Here is a 14,949-nt window from a genome sequence, read left to right as displayed (position 1 = left end):
AATAGAACCCAACTTTTTATTTTTACGATTTTAATAATAATGACGAATATCACTGCTTCGGTTGGGGATCTTCCAAAAACAAAGTCCGACTATGAAAGTAGAAAAACCCATCTTTACAGTGATGCAAAGTAGGTTGGCGTAGGTGACCACATAACGGAGATATCACAATAGTCGGCAATACATCCCATTTTTTCATTTTTTTGTAATCACGCTACAGGTCGCAATTTTGATCGGATCGTCACGAAATTTTGGGGGTTAATGGGGATCCTACAGAGGAAGAAGTCTATTGATTTTGGTGATGGTCGGATAATATTCAGGGATCGGAATGGGCAAAAAACTTATTTGGAGAAAAAGTCAACGTTTCATTAGGTAGGTGGTCATAGGTGGTCAAACAACGAAGATATCGCAATAGCCGCTAATAGAACACAACTTTTTATTTTTGCGATTTTAATAATAATGACGAATATCACAGCTTTGGTTCGGGACCTTCCAAAAGCAAAGTCTGACAATGAAAGAAAAAAAACAAGTGAGAAAAGGCTATAGTCGGTACGGGGCCGACTATGTAATACCCTACACCAGTACCCCTGTGCATAATCTTTTCACTCGAAAACATTTCTTTTAGGGAGATACGAAAGTTTTTACCTATCTGGCTTTTATACCAAATAACTTAAGGCGAACTGAACCAAAATAATTAATATTTAGTTTTATATTTGACTACTCTCGACATCACCAACATCAATAGGTTTCTATCTCTGTGAGGAAATTTCTTAATGATCCGATCAAAATTCCGACCTGTAGTGTGATTGCAGAAAAAGTGGACAAAATAGATGCATTACCGACTATTGCGATATCTCTATTATTTGACCACCTACGCCAACCTAGTTTGCATAATTTTAAAGATGGGATTTTCTACTTTCTTAGTCAGGCTTTGCTTTTAGAAGGTCCCCAACCAAAGGTGTGATATCCGTCATTATTATTAAAAGTGCAAAAATGAAAAGTTGTGTTCTATTAGCGACTATTGCGATATCATCGTTGTGTGACCACCTATGACAACCTACGTTACATCGTTCCAAAGGCTTTGCTTTTTATGAGATGAATTACCGACTATTGTGATATCTCCGCTATTTGGTCACCTACGCCGACCTAGTTTGCATCATTGTAAAGGTGGAATCTTCTACTTTCATAGTCAGGCTTTGCTTTTGGAAAGTCCCCAGCCTAAGCTGTGATATTCGTCATTATAACTAAAATCACAAACATGAAAATTTGGGGTTTATTTGCGACTATTGTGATATCTTCGTTGTTTGGTCACTTACAAGAACCTACTTTACATCATTAGAAAGGTGATATTTTCTTCTTTCATTGTCAGGTTTTGCTTTTGGTATACCCCTTATAGAAGCTGAGATATTCGCTTTGGAAAAAAACGTTGTCTTTTTATCCACATAAGTTTTTTGCCCATTCCGATCCCTAAATATTATCCGACCATCACCAAAATCAATAGGCTTCTTCCCCTCCGGGACCCCCATCAACACCCAAAATTTCGTGACGTTCCGATCAAAATTGCGACCTGTAGCGTGATTACAAGGTTTAGATGGACAGACGGACAGACGGACAGACGGACGGACGGACGGACTGACGGACGGACACACATAGCCAGATCGACTCAGCTCGTCGAGACATTCATTTATATATATATAAGTATGGGTCTACGATCATTATTTCGATGCGTTACAAACTTTTTGGCCAAAACCAACTTATAATACCCTCCCCACATAGTGGTGTAGGGTATAAAAACCCATCATTACAATGATGTAAAGCAGGTTGGCGTAGGTATCCAAATAACGGAGATATCGCAATAGTCGGTAATACATCCCATTTTTCCACTTTTTTTGGAAATCACGCTACAGGTCGCAATTTTAATTGGATCGTCACGAAATTTTAGGTGTTATTGGGGGTCCCACAAAGAAAAAAACATTTTGATTTTTGATAATGGTCGGATATTATGCAGGGGTCGGAATGTGAAAAAAATATTTTGTAAAAAGACCAACGTTTTATTTCAAAGTTAATATCTCCCTTCTGTAGGAGGTATATCGAAAGCAAAACCTGGCAAGGAAAGTAGAAAATATCACCTTTACAACGATGTGAAGTAGGTTGTCATAGGTGGTCAAACAACAGAGATATTGCAATAGTCGGTAATGCATCCCTGTTTCCATTTTTGTGCACACTACGAAATTTTGATCGGATCCTCACGAAATTTTGGGGGTTGATGGGGGTCTAACAGAGAAAGAAGCCTATTAATGGTTGGCATATATACCACTTTTCCATATTTTATTTGGGTTGTACTGTCGATGCACTTAAATGCGTTTCAAAAAAATTGACCTGTGTTAATGAAGACATTCAGAGCAAAGGCGCTAAGCTATCCCAATTTTAATATTTTGAATTTTATTAGTCAAAAGCTTATGAACAGGGGTAGTGGTGTAGGGTATCACATAGTCGGCCCCGACCCGACTATAGCTTTGGCTCACTTGTTATACCCTACACCACTATGTGGGGAGGGTATTATAAGTTGGTTTTGGCCAAAAAGTTTGTAACGCATCGAAATAATGGTCGTAGACCCATACTTATATATACCAAAATGAATGTCTCGACGAGCTGAGTCGATCTGGCTATGTGTGTCCGTCCGTCAGTCCGTCCGTCCGTCCGTCCGTCCGTCTGTCCGTCTGTCCATCTAAACCTTGTAATCACGCTACAGGTCGCAATTTTGATCGGATCGTCACGAAATTTTGGATGTTGATGGAGGTCCCGGAGGGGAAGAAGCCTATTGATTTTGGTGATGGTCGGATAATATTTAGGGGTCGGAAAGGGCAAAAAACTTAGGTGGATAAAAGGACAACGTTTTTTCCAAAGCGAATATATCAGCTTCTACATGGGCTATACCAAAAGCAAAACCTGACAATAAAAGTAGAAAATATCACCTTTCTACTGATGTAAAGTAGGTGCTCGTAGGTGATCAAACAACGAAGATATCACAATAGTAGCAAATAAAACCCCAATTTTAATTTTTGCGATTTTAATTATATTGACGAATATCACAGCTTTGGTTGGAAACTTTCCAAAAGCAAAGCCTGACTATGAAAGTAGAAGACCCCGTCTTTACAATGACGTAAACTAGGTCGGCGTAGGTAACCAAATAACGGAGATATCGCAATAGTCGGTAATACATCCCATTTATCCATTTATTTGGAAATCACGCTACAGGTCCCAATTTTAATCGAATCGTCACGAAATTTTGAGGGTTAATGAGGGTCTCACAGAGGAAGAAGCCTATTGATTTTGGCGATGGTCGGATAATACTTAGGGGTCGGAATGGGCAAAAAACTTATTTGGACAAAAGTCAACATTTTATTTCAAAGCCAATATCTCTGATTCTTTAAGAGGTATATCAAAAGCAAAACCTGGCAAGGAAAGTAGAAAATATCACCTTTACAACGATGTAAAGTAGGTTGTCGTAGGTGGTAAAATAGCAGAGATATGGCAATAGCCGATAATGCATCGCATTTTCCGATTTTTTTGTAATCACGCCACAGGTCGCAATTTTGATCGGATCGTCACGAAGTTTTGGGGGTTAATGGGGGTCCCACAGAGGAAGAAGCCTACTGATTTTAATGATGGTCGGATAATATTAAGGGGTCGGAATGGGCAAAAACTTATTTGGAGAATGGTCAACGTTTTATTTCAAAGCCAATATCTCTGTTTATTTAAGAGGTGTATTAAAAGCAAAACCTGGCAAGGAAAGTAGAAAATATCACCTTTACAATGATGTAAAGTAGGTTGTCGTAGCTGCTCAAACAACAGAGATATCGCAATAGTCGTTAATACATCCCATTTTCCGATTTTTTTGTAACCACGCTTCAGGTCGCAATTTTGATCGGATCGTCACGAAGTTTTTGAAATTTTATGCGGGTCCCACAGAGGAAGAAGCCTATTTATTTTGGTGATGGTCGGATAATAGTCAGGAGTCGGAATAAGCGAAAAGCTTATGTGGAGAAAAGTCAACGTTTTTTTTTCTTATGAGAATATTTGCGCTTCTAGTAGGAGTATTCCAAAAGGAAAGCTCGCCAATGGAAGAAGAAAATATGTTCTTTACATTGACGCAAAGTATGTTGGAGTAAGTGGGCAAACAACCGAGATATCGCAAAATATATTATAAAATATAATATATCCAATTTTTCCATTTTTTGTAATCACGCTACAGTTTGGACTTTTGATTGGAGAGTCACGAATTTTTGGGGGTTGATGGGGGCCCCACAGAGGAAGATGCCTATTGATTTTGGTGATAGTCGGATAATATTTAAGGATCGGAATGGGGAAAAACTCATGTGGAGACAAATTCTAAATTGTATTCTTTGTGAATATATCGATTTCTAGTAGGGTTATTTCAACGGCAAAGCCTGTCAATGGAAGAAGAAAATATTACCTGTACATTGGTGTAAAGTAGGTTGGCGAAGGTGGCCAAACAAGGGATATACCACAATAGTCGGTAATGCATCCAATTCTTCCATTCTACAGGTCGAAATTTTGATCGGATGGTCACAAAATTTTGGTTGCTTATGTGGGTCCCAGAGAGAAAGTGGCATATTTTTTTGATTAAAAACCAAAATATGTTTGGTGATAGTCGGATTATGTTCCCTAAAATAAATGTTTACCAGTGAAAAGCTTATGCACAGGGGTAGTGGTGTAGGGTATCACATGGTCGGCCCCGTCCCGACTATAGCCTTTGCTCACTTGTTTTATTTGAGTTATTCTGACGATGCACTTAAACGCGTTTCAATAAAATTGACCTGTATTAATGAAGACACTCAGAGCAAAGGCGCTAAGCTATCCCAATTTTAATATTTTGAATTTTACCAGTCAAAAGCTTATGCACAGTGGAAGTGGTGTAGGGTATCACATAGTCGGCCCCGACCCGACTATAGCCTTGGCTCACTTGTTTTAAAATATATTTTTTCAATGTCTATACAGGACGTGGATTTTTTAAAAAATAGTTTTCAATGTCTATACAAGACGTGGATTTTTTAAAAAATATTTCTCAATGTCTATACAAGACGTGGATTTTTTAAAAAATATTTTTCAATGTCTATACAAGACGTGGATTTTTTAAAAAATATTTTTCAATGTCTATACAAGACGTGGATTTTTTAAAAAATATTTTTCAATGTCTATACATGACGTGGATTTTTTCAAAAATATTTTTTCAATGTCTATACAAGACCTGGATTTTTTAAAAAAATATTTTTCAATGTCTATACAAGACGTGGATTTTTTAAAAAATATTTTTCAATGTCTATACAAGACGTGGGTTTTTTTAAAAAATATTTTTCAATGTCTATACAAGACGTGGATTTTTTAAAAAATATTTTTCAATGTCTATACAAGACGTGGATTTTTTAAAAAATATTTTTCAATGTCTATACAAGACGTGGATTTTTTAAAAATATTTATCAATGTCTATACAAGACGTGGATTTTTTAAAAAATATTTTTCGATGTCTATACAAGACGTGGATTTTTTAAAAAATATTTGTCAATGTCTATACAAGACGTGGATTTTTTAAAAAATATTTTTCAATGTCTATACAAGACGTAGATTTTTTAAAAAATATTTTTCAATGTCTATACAAGACGTGGATTTTTTAAAAAATATTTTTCAATGTCTATACAAGACGTGGATTTTTTAAAAAATATTTTTCAATGTCTATACAAGACGTGGATTTTTTAAAAAATATTTTTCAATGTCTATACAAGACGTGGATTTTTTAAAAAATATTTTTCAATGTCTATACAAGACGTGGATTTTTTAAAAAATATTTTTCAATGTCTATACAAGACGTGGATTTTTTAAAAAATATTTTTCAATGTCTATACAAGACGTAGATTTTTTAAAAAATATTTTTCAATGTCTATACAAGACGTGGATTTTTTAAAAAATATTTTTCAATGTCTATACAAGACGTGGATTTTTTAAAAAATATTTTTCAATGTCTATACAATACGTGGATTTTTTAAAAAATATTTTTCAATGTCTATACAAGACGTGGATTTTTTAAAAAATATTTTTCAATGTCTATACAAGACGTGGATTTTTTAAAAAATATTTTTCAATGTCTATACAAGACGTTGATTTTTTAAAAAATATTTTTCAATGTCTATACAAGACGTGGATTTTTTAAAAAATATTTTTCAATGTCTATACAAGACGTAGATTTTTTAAAAAATATTTTTCAATGTCTATACAAGACGTGGATTTTTTAAAAAATATTTTTCAATGTCTATACAAGACGTGGATTTTTTAAAAAATATTTTTCAATGTCTATACAAGACGTGGATTTTTTAAAAAATATTTTTTAATGTCTATACAAGACGTGGATTTTTTAAAAAATATTTTTCAATGTCTATACAAGACGTGGATTTTTTAAAAAATATTTTTCAATGTCTATACAAGACGTGGATTTTTTAAAAATATTTTTCAGTGTCTATACAAGACGTGGATTTTTTAAAAAATATTTTTCAATGTCTATACAAGACGTGGATTTTTTAAAAAATATTTTTCAATGTCTATACAAGACGTAGATTTTTTAAAAAATATTTTTCAATGTCTATACAAGACGTAGATTTTTTAAAAAATATTTTTCAATGACGTGGATTTTTTAAAAAATATTTTTCAATGTCTATACAAGACGTGGATTTTTTAAAAAATATTTTTCAATGTCTATACAAGACGTGGATTTTTTAAAAAATATTTTTCAATGTCTATACAAGACGTGGATTTTTTAAAAAATATTTTTCAATGTCTATACAAGACGTGGATTTTTTAAAAAATATTTTTCAATGTCTATACAAGACGTGGATTTTTTAAAAAATATTTTTCAATGTCTATACAATACGTGGATTTTTTAAAAAATATTTTTCAATGTCTATACAAGACGTGGATTTTTTAAAAAATATTTTTCAATGTCTATACAAGACGTGGATTTTTTAAAAAATATTTTTCAATGTCTATACAAGACGTTGATTTTTTAAAAAATATTTTTCAATGTCTATATAAGACGTGGATTTTTTAAAAAATATTTTTCAATGTCTATACAAGACGTAGATTTTTTAAAAAATATTTTTCAATGTCTATACAAGACGTGGATTTTTTAAAAAATATTTTTCAATGTCTATACAAGACGTGGATTTTTTAAAAAATATTTTTCAATGTCTATACAAGACGTGGATTTTTTAAAAAATATTTTTTAATGTCTATACAAGACGTGGATTTTTTAAAAAATATTTTTCAATGTCTATACAAGACGTGGATTTTTTAAAAAATATTTTTCAATGTCTATACAAGACGTGGATTTTTTAAAAATATTTTTCAGTGTCTATACAAGACGTGGATTTTTTAAAAAATATTTTTCAATGTCTATACAAGACGTGGATTTTTTAAAAAATATTTTTCAATGTCTATACAAGACGTAGATTTTTTAAAAAATATTTTTCAATGTCTATACAAGACGTAGATTTTTTAAAAAATATTTTTCAATGTCTATACAAGACGTAGATTTTTTAAAAAATATTTTTCAATGACGTGGATTTTTTAAAAAATATTTTTCAATGTCTATACAAGACGTGGATTTTTTAAAAAATATTTTTCAATGTCTATACAAGACGTGGATTTTTTAAAAAATATTTTTGAATGTCTATACAAGACGTGGATTTTTTAAAAAATATTTTTCAATGTCTATACAAGACGTGGATTTTTTAAAAAATATTTTTCAATGTCTGTACAAGACGTGGATTTTTTAAAAAATATTTTTCAATGTCTATACAAGACGTGGATTTTTTAAAAAATATTTTTCAATGTCTATACAAGACGTGGATTTTTTAAAAAATATTTTTCAATGTCTATACAAGACGTGGATTTTTTAAAAAATATTTTTCAATGTCTATACAAGACGTGGATTTTTTAAAAAATATTTTTCAATGTCTATACAAGACGTGGATTTTTTAAAAAATATTTTTCAATGTCTATACAAGACGTGGATTTTTTAAAAAATATTTTTCAATGTCTATACAAGACGTGGATTTTTTAAAAAATATTTTTCAATGTCTATACAAGACGTGGATTTTTTAAAAAATATTTTTCAATGTCTATACAAGACGTGGATTTTTTAAAAAATATTTTTCAATGTCTATACAAGACGTGGATTTTTTAAAAAATATTTTTCAATGTCTATACAAGACGTGGATTTTTTAAAAAATATTTTTCAATGTCTATACAAGACGTGGATTTTTTAAAAAATATTTTTCAATGTCTATACAAGACGTGGATTTTTTAAAAAATATTTTTCAATGTCTATACAAGACGTGGATTTTTTAAAAAATATTTTTCAATGTCTATACAAGACGTGGATTTTTTAAAAAATATTTTTCAATGTCTATACAAGACGTGGATTTTTTAAAAAATATTTGTCAATGTCTATACAAGACGTGGATTTTTTAAAAAATATTTTTCAATGTCTATACAAGACGTGGATTTTTTAAAAAATATTTTTCAATGTCTATACAAGACGTGGATTTTTTAAAAAATATTTTTCAATGTCTATACAAGACGTGGATTTTTTAAAAAATATTTTTCAATGTCTATACAAGACGTGGATTTTTTAAAAAATATTTTTCAATGTCTATACAAGACGTGGATTTTTTAAAAAATATTTTTCAATGTCTATACAAGACGTGGATTTTTTAAAAAATATTTTTCAATGTCTATACAAGACGTGGATTTTTTAAAAAATATTTTTCAATGTCTATACAAGACGTGGATTTTTTAAAAAATATTTTTCAATGTCTATACAAGACGTGGATTTTTTAAAAAATATTTTTCAATGTCTATACAAGACGTGGATTTTTTAAAAAATATTTTTCAATGTCTATACAAGACGTGGATTTTTTAAAAAATATTTTTCAATGTCTATACAAGACGTGGATTTTTTAAAAAATATTTTTCAATGTCTATACAAGACGTGGATTTTTTAAAAAATATTTTTCAATGTCTATACAAGACGTGGATTTTTTAAAAAATATTTTTCAATGTCTATACAAGACGTGGATTTTTTAAAAAATATTTTTCAATGTCTATACAAGACGTGGATTTTTTAAAAAATATTTTTCAATGTCTATACAAGACGTGGATTTTTTAAAAAATATTTTTCAATGTCTATACAAGACGTGGATTTTTTAAAAAATATTTTTCAATGCCAGAACAGAAAAACGAGATGACAACAACGAATGTATACTGAGTTGATATCCGCTAGCTGAAACATGTGGCTACTAGTCAAGGGCTTGCAAACTTTGGCTTCATATTCATCGGTTAAAGAAATATCCTCCAACTTTTTTCTACAGTATTTACGATTAAACTGAATTAAACCACTGACCTTGAAATATCTATAAAAAAACTCCACATACCTTCTTATACCTCTTTACGGTAGGGCATTATTGAAATTGTCCTTAAAGTGTCATCAAATCTCCAAGTACCACATTGTAAAGCTATCCTATACCAACCGTTATTGTTACAATACTACAGTATAGCTATACGTAGCTACTATTACTAAATCTAGTCAAGAAGACGGTACTTATGACTTGTTCACTTACCTTTACGAATAATCGAATGTATTGGCAATGCATGTGAACTTTTTTTACAGATGGATATCGTCAATAACAACATCATAATCGTCATTCTCATTTTCCTCAGGATATAAACGTTTCTTTTAACGGTTCGTTTTTGTAATATATGAATGTATTATGTGAACAACTTATATTTACTTTTAAAAATAATCAGAATATGAGGAGTATGAGAGTGGCCAGCATAACCTTGGAAAAACTCTTTAAACTCAGCATATTGGACTCAGCATAGCCTTTGAAGAATTCTCAGATTAGCTTTTGAAAAATTCTTTAACAAATCCACATTTATTGGGCTCAGCATAGCCTTTAAAAATTCTTTAAAAAATCCACGATTACTGAGCATAGCATAGCCTTTAAAAAATTATTTATTGAGCTCAGCATAGCCTTTGAAAAACTCTTTAAAAATTCACTTTATAAGGCTCTGCCTTAAAAAAATTCTTTAAAAAATCCAAGTTTATGGAGCTCAGATTGGCTTTTAAAAAATCCACGTTTATGGATCTCAGATTAGCTTTTGAAAAATTCTTTAAAAAATCCCCGTTTATGGAGCTCAGATTAGCTTTTGAAAAAATCTTTAAAAAATCCACGTTCATGGAGCTCAGATTAGCTTTTGAAAAATTCTTTAAAAAATCCACGTTTATCGGACTCAGCCTAGCCTTTGAAAAATTCTTTAAAAAATCCACGTTTATGGAGCTCAGATTAGCTTTAGAAAAATTCTTTAAAAAATCCACGTTTATCGGACTCAACCTAGCCTTTGAAAAATTCATTAAAAAATCCACGTTTATCGGACTCAGCCTAGCCTCTGAAAACTTCTTTAAAAAATCCACGTTTATGGGGCTCAGATTAGCTTTTAAAAAATTCTTTAAAAAATCCACGTTTATGGATCTCAGATTAGCTTTTGAAAAATTCTTTAAAAATTCCAAGTTTATGTGGGTCAGATTAGCTTTTGAAAAATTCTTTAAAAAATCCACGTTTAGCGGACTCAGCCTAGCCTTTGAAAAATTCTTTAAAAAATCCACGTTTATGGAGCTCAGATTAGCTTTAGAAAAATTCATTAAAAAATCCACCTTTATCGGACTCAGCCTAGCCTTTGAAAAATTCTTTAAAAAATCCACGTTTATCGGACTCAGCCTAGCCTTTGAAAAATTCATTAAAAAATCCACCTTTATCGGACTCAGCCTAGCCTTTGAAAAATTCTTTAAAAAATCCACGTTTATGGATCTCAGATTAGCTTTTGAAAAATTCTTTAAAAATTCCAAGTTTATGTGGGTCAGATTAGCTTTTGAAAAATTCTTTAAAAAATCCACGTTTAGCGGACTCAGCCTAGCCTTAGAAAAATTCTTTAAAAAATCCAAGTTTATGGAACTCAGATTAGTTTTTAAAAAATCCACTTTAATGAAGCTCGTTTAAGGAACTCAGCATGACCTTTGAAAATTCTTTAAAATATACACATTTATGGAGTTCAGATTATCTTTTGAAAAATTCTTGAACATATCTACGCTTATGTTGCTCAGATCAGCTTTTGAAAAATTCTTTAAAATATCCAATTTTATGGGGCTCCGATTAGCCTTTGAAAAAATTCTTTAAAAAATCCAGGTTTATGGAGCTCAGATTAGCTTTTGATTTTTTTTCAATATCCACGTCTATGGAGCTGAGATTAGCTTTTGAAAAATTCTTTAAAAAATCCACGTTTAGCGGACTCAGCCTAGCCTTAGAAAAATTCATTAAAAAATCCACCTTTATCGGACTCAGCCTAGCCTTTGAAAAATTCTTTAAAAAATCCACGTTTATGGATCTCAGATTAGCTTTTGAAAAATTCTTTAAAAATTCCAAGTTTATGTGGGTCAGATTAGCTTTTGAAAAATTCTTTAAAAAATCCACGTTTAGCGGACTCAGCCTAGCCTTAGAAAAATTCTTTAAAAAATCCAAGTTTATGGAGCTCAGATTAGTTTTTAAAAAATCCACTTTAATGAAGCTCGTTTAAGGAACTCAGCATGACCTTTGAAAATTCTTTAAAATATACACATTTATGGAGTTCAGATTATCTTTTGAAAAATTCTTGAACATATCCACGCTTATGTTGCTCAGATCAGCTTTTGAAAAATTCTTTAAAATATCCAATTTTATGGGGCTCCGATTAGCCTTTGAAAAAATTCTTTAACAAATCCACGTTTATGGAGCATATATTAGCTTTTGATTTTCTTTTAAATTACGTTTATGGAGCTCAGACTAGCTTTTGAAAAATTCTTTAAAAACTCCACGATTATGGAGCTCAGATTAGCTTTTGTAAAAATCCTTTAAAAACACATTTATGGAGCTCAGATTAACTTTTGAAAAATTCTTTAAAAAATCCACGTTTATGGAGATTATCTTTTGAAAAATTCTATAAAAATCCACGTTTATGAGATTATCTTTTGAAAAATTCTTTAAAAAATCCACGTTTATGGAGATTATCTTTTGAAAAATTCTTTAAAAATCCACGTTTATGAGATTATCTTTTGAAAAATTCTATAAAAAATCCACGTTTATGGAGATTATCTTTTGAAAAATTCTTTAAAAAATCCACGTTTATGGAGATTATCTTTTGAAAAATTCTTTAAAAAATCCACGTTTATGGAGATTATCTTTTGAAAAATTCTTTAAAAAATCCACGTTTATGGAGATTGTCTTTTGAAAAATTCTTTAAAAAATCCGCGTTTATGGAGATTATCTTTTGAAAAATTCTTTAAAAAATCCACGTTTATGGAGATTATCTTTTGAAAAATTCTTTAAAAAATCCACGTTTATGGAGCTCAGATTATCTTTTGAAAAATTCTTTAAAAAATCCACGTTTATGGAGTTTATCTTTTGAAAAATTCTTTAAAAAATCCACGTTTATGGAGTTTATCTTTTGAAAAATTCTTTAAAAAATCCACGTTTATGGAGATTATCTTTTGAAAAATTCTTTAAAAAATCCACGTTTATGGAGATTATCTTTTGAAAAATTCTTTAAAAAATCCACGTTTATGGAGATTGTCTTTTGAAAAATTCTTTAAAAAATCCACGTTTATGGAGCTCAGATTAGCTTTTGAAAAATTCTTAAAAAATCCGAGTTTCTGGAGCTCAGATTAGCTTTTGAAAAATTGTTTAACAAATCCACGCTTACGGAGCTCAGATTAGATTTGAAAACTCTTTAAAATCAAAGTTTAAAGAGCTCAGACTAGCTTTTGAAAAATTCTTTAAAAAGTCCAAGTTTATTGAAATATTCTTAAAAAAAAATCAAGTTTATTGGGCCTTTATATAGCCTTTTAACAATTCTTAAAAAATCTACGTTAATGGAGATTAGCTTTTGAAATATTCTTTAAAAAATTTACGTTTACGGGCTCAAATAGCCTTTAATTTTTTTTAAAAAATTTACGTTTAACGGGCTCAAAAGTAGCCTTTAATTTTTTTTTTAAAACTCACGTTTATCGAGCTCAGCATGGCATTTGATTTTTTTTTTTAATCTACGTTTATCGGGCTTAGCATAGCGTTTGAAAAATTGTTAAAAAAACACTTAAAATCCGTCTTATATGAAACCCACTCTTATATCCAAAGACTTGTGATTTCAATCAAGAAGCAAAAGGATGCTTTACTCAGCAGAATTGATTCATGTGATTGTTACGGCTGCTGGATATGATGCAAGTGGAAGTAAATATTGTTGCCATTGTCGTTGGCTGTGGGGGTAAATAGTACAAAAATACTGATGCTGATGATGGTTGATTGTGTAGTTTAGCTCGCTCATGCAGTGTACAGAACTTACAAAATACTTGTGTAATGATTTTATGAGTGGCTGCTTCTTCAGAAGTTGTTCTGAGAAGTAATTGCACTTAAGAATTATTATCACTACTCTTAACCACTGCTCGTCCGTACTCCTCTCTCTATCCTACTTTTCTTCTTCACCTCTCGAAACTCTTCATGGTGGTGATGGTGCAGCTACCCTGATTCCTCTCGATTTATTTTGAACACTTTTGATTTTTCACTTTAACTTTAAGCTGCTTTATGGCTATAGTTGTTGTTGCCGTTGTTGTTGTGGTATTGCTCCACACATACTCAGGTTACGTTCAGTTTATATTGCATTGCTAGTTCGATGAATGGCTGCATGTCTGTCATGCACCTCCTTCTTCAATATGCCAAGGTTTCAGAGAGCGAGATAGAGAGGGCGTTATTGGCTTCGTAGGAAGGGGCCCAGCACAAAAAAGTGAATTATAGAGTCAATAATTGCAGCAATTGTTGTGCCACTGGAATGGGAACAAAGTAGAACGAGCAAAAGAAAAAACAACAACAAAATGAAAACAATTGTTAAACTTAATTGATTTCTTTCAATGCCTTGATAAGCTCACTGAAGATGAAAAAACCTGGAGAAAAAGAAAATATTGCAGGAGTACGAAATATGCGATTACCTGTGAAGAGGATTACTTAAACGATATTGTAAATGATTTGATGCATTTTAAGTTAGTTGATGTTTAGTGCCGAGCTCCATTAACGTGGATTTCCATAAACGTGGATTTTTTAAGGAACTTTTCAAAGGCTATGCCGAGCTTCATAAACGTGGGTTTTTTAAAGAATTTTCAAAGGCTATGCAGAGTTCATAAAGGCTGTGCCAAGCTTCATAAACGTGGATTTTTTTAAAGAATTTTTCAAAGGCTATGCAGAGCTTTCTAATCGTGGATTTTTTAAGGATTTTTTAAAATCTATGCCGAACTTCATAAGCCTGGATTTTGTAAACAATTTTTCAAGGAATATGCAGAGCTTCATAATCGTGGATTTTTTAAGGATTTTTCACAACCTATGCCGAGCTTCATAATCGTGTATTTTTTAAAAAAATTGTTAAAAGCTAATCTAAGCTCCATAAACGTAGATTTCTTAAAATAATTTTTCAAAAGCTAATCTGAGCTCCATAAACGTAGATTTTTAATAAAAATTTTCAAAAGCTAATCTGAGCTCCATAAACGTGGATTTTTTATAAAATTTTTCAAAAGCTAATCTGAGCTCCATAAACGTGGATTTTTTAAAGAATTTCTCAAAAGCCAATCTGAGCTCCATAAACGTGGATTTTTTAAAGAATTTGTGAAAAGCTAATATGAGCTCCATAAACGTGGATTTTTTAAAGAATTTCTGAAAAGCTAATATGAGCTCCATAAACGTGGATTTTTTAAAGAATTTTTCAAAAGCTAATCTGAGCTCCATAAACGTGGATTGTTTAAAGAATTTC

This window comes from Musca autumnalis, unplaced genomic scaffold, assembly GCF_047663935.1.
Source record: "Musca autumnalis isolate F117 unplaced genomic scaffold, ASM4766393v1 scaffold_1, whole genome shotgun sequence".
NCBI lineage: Eukaryota > Metazoa > Arthropoda > Insecta > Diptera > Muscidae > Musca > Musca autumnalis.
This window is presented reverse-complemented; position numbering follows the sequence as displayed.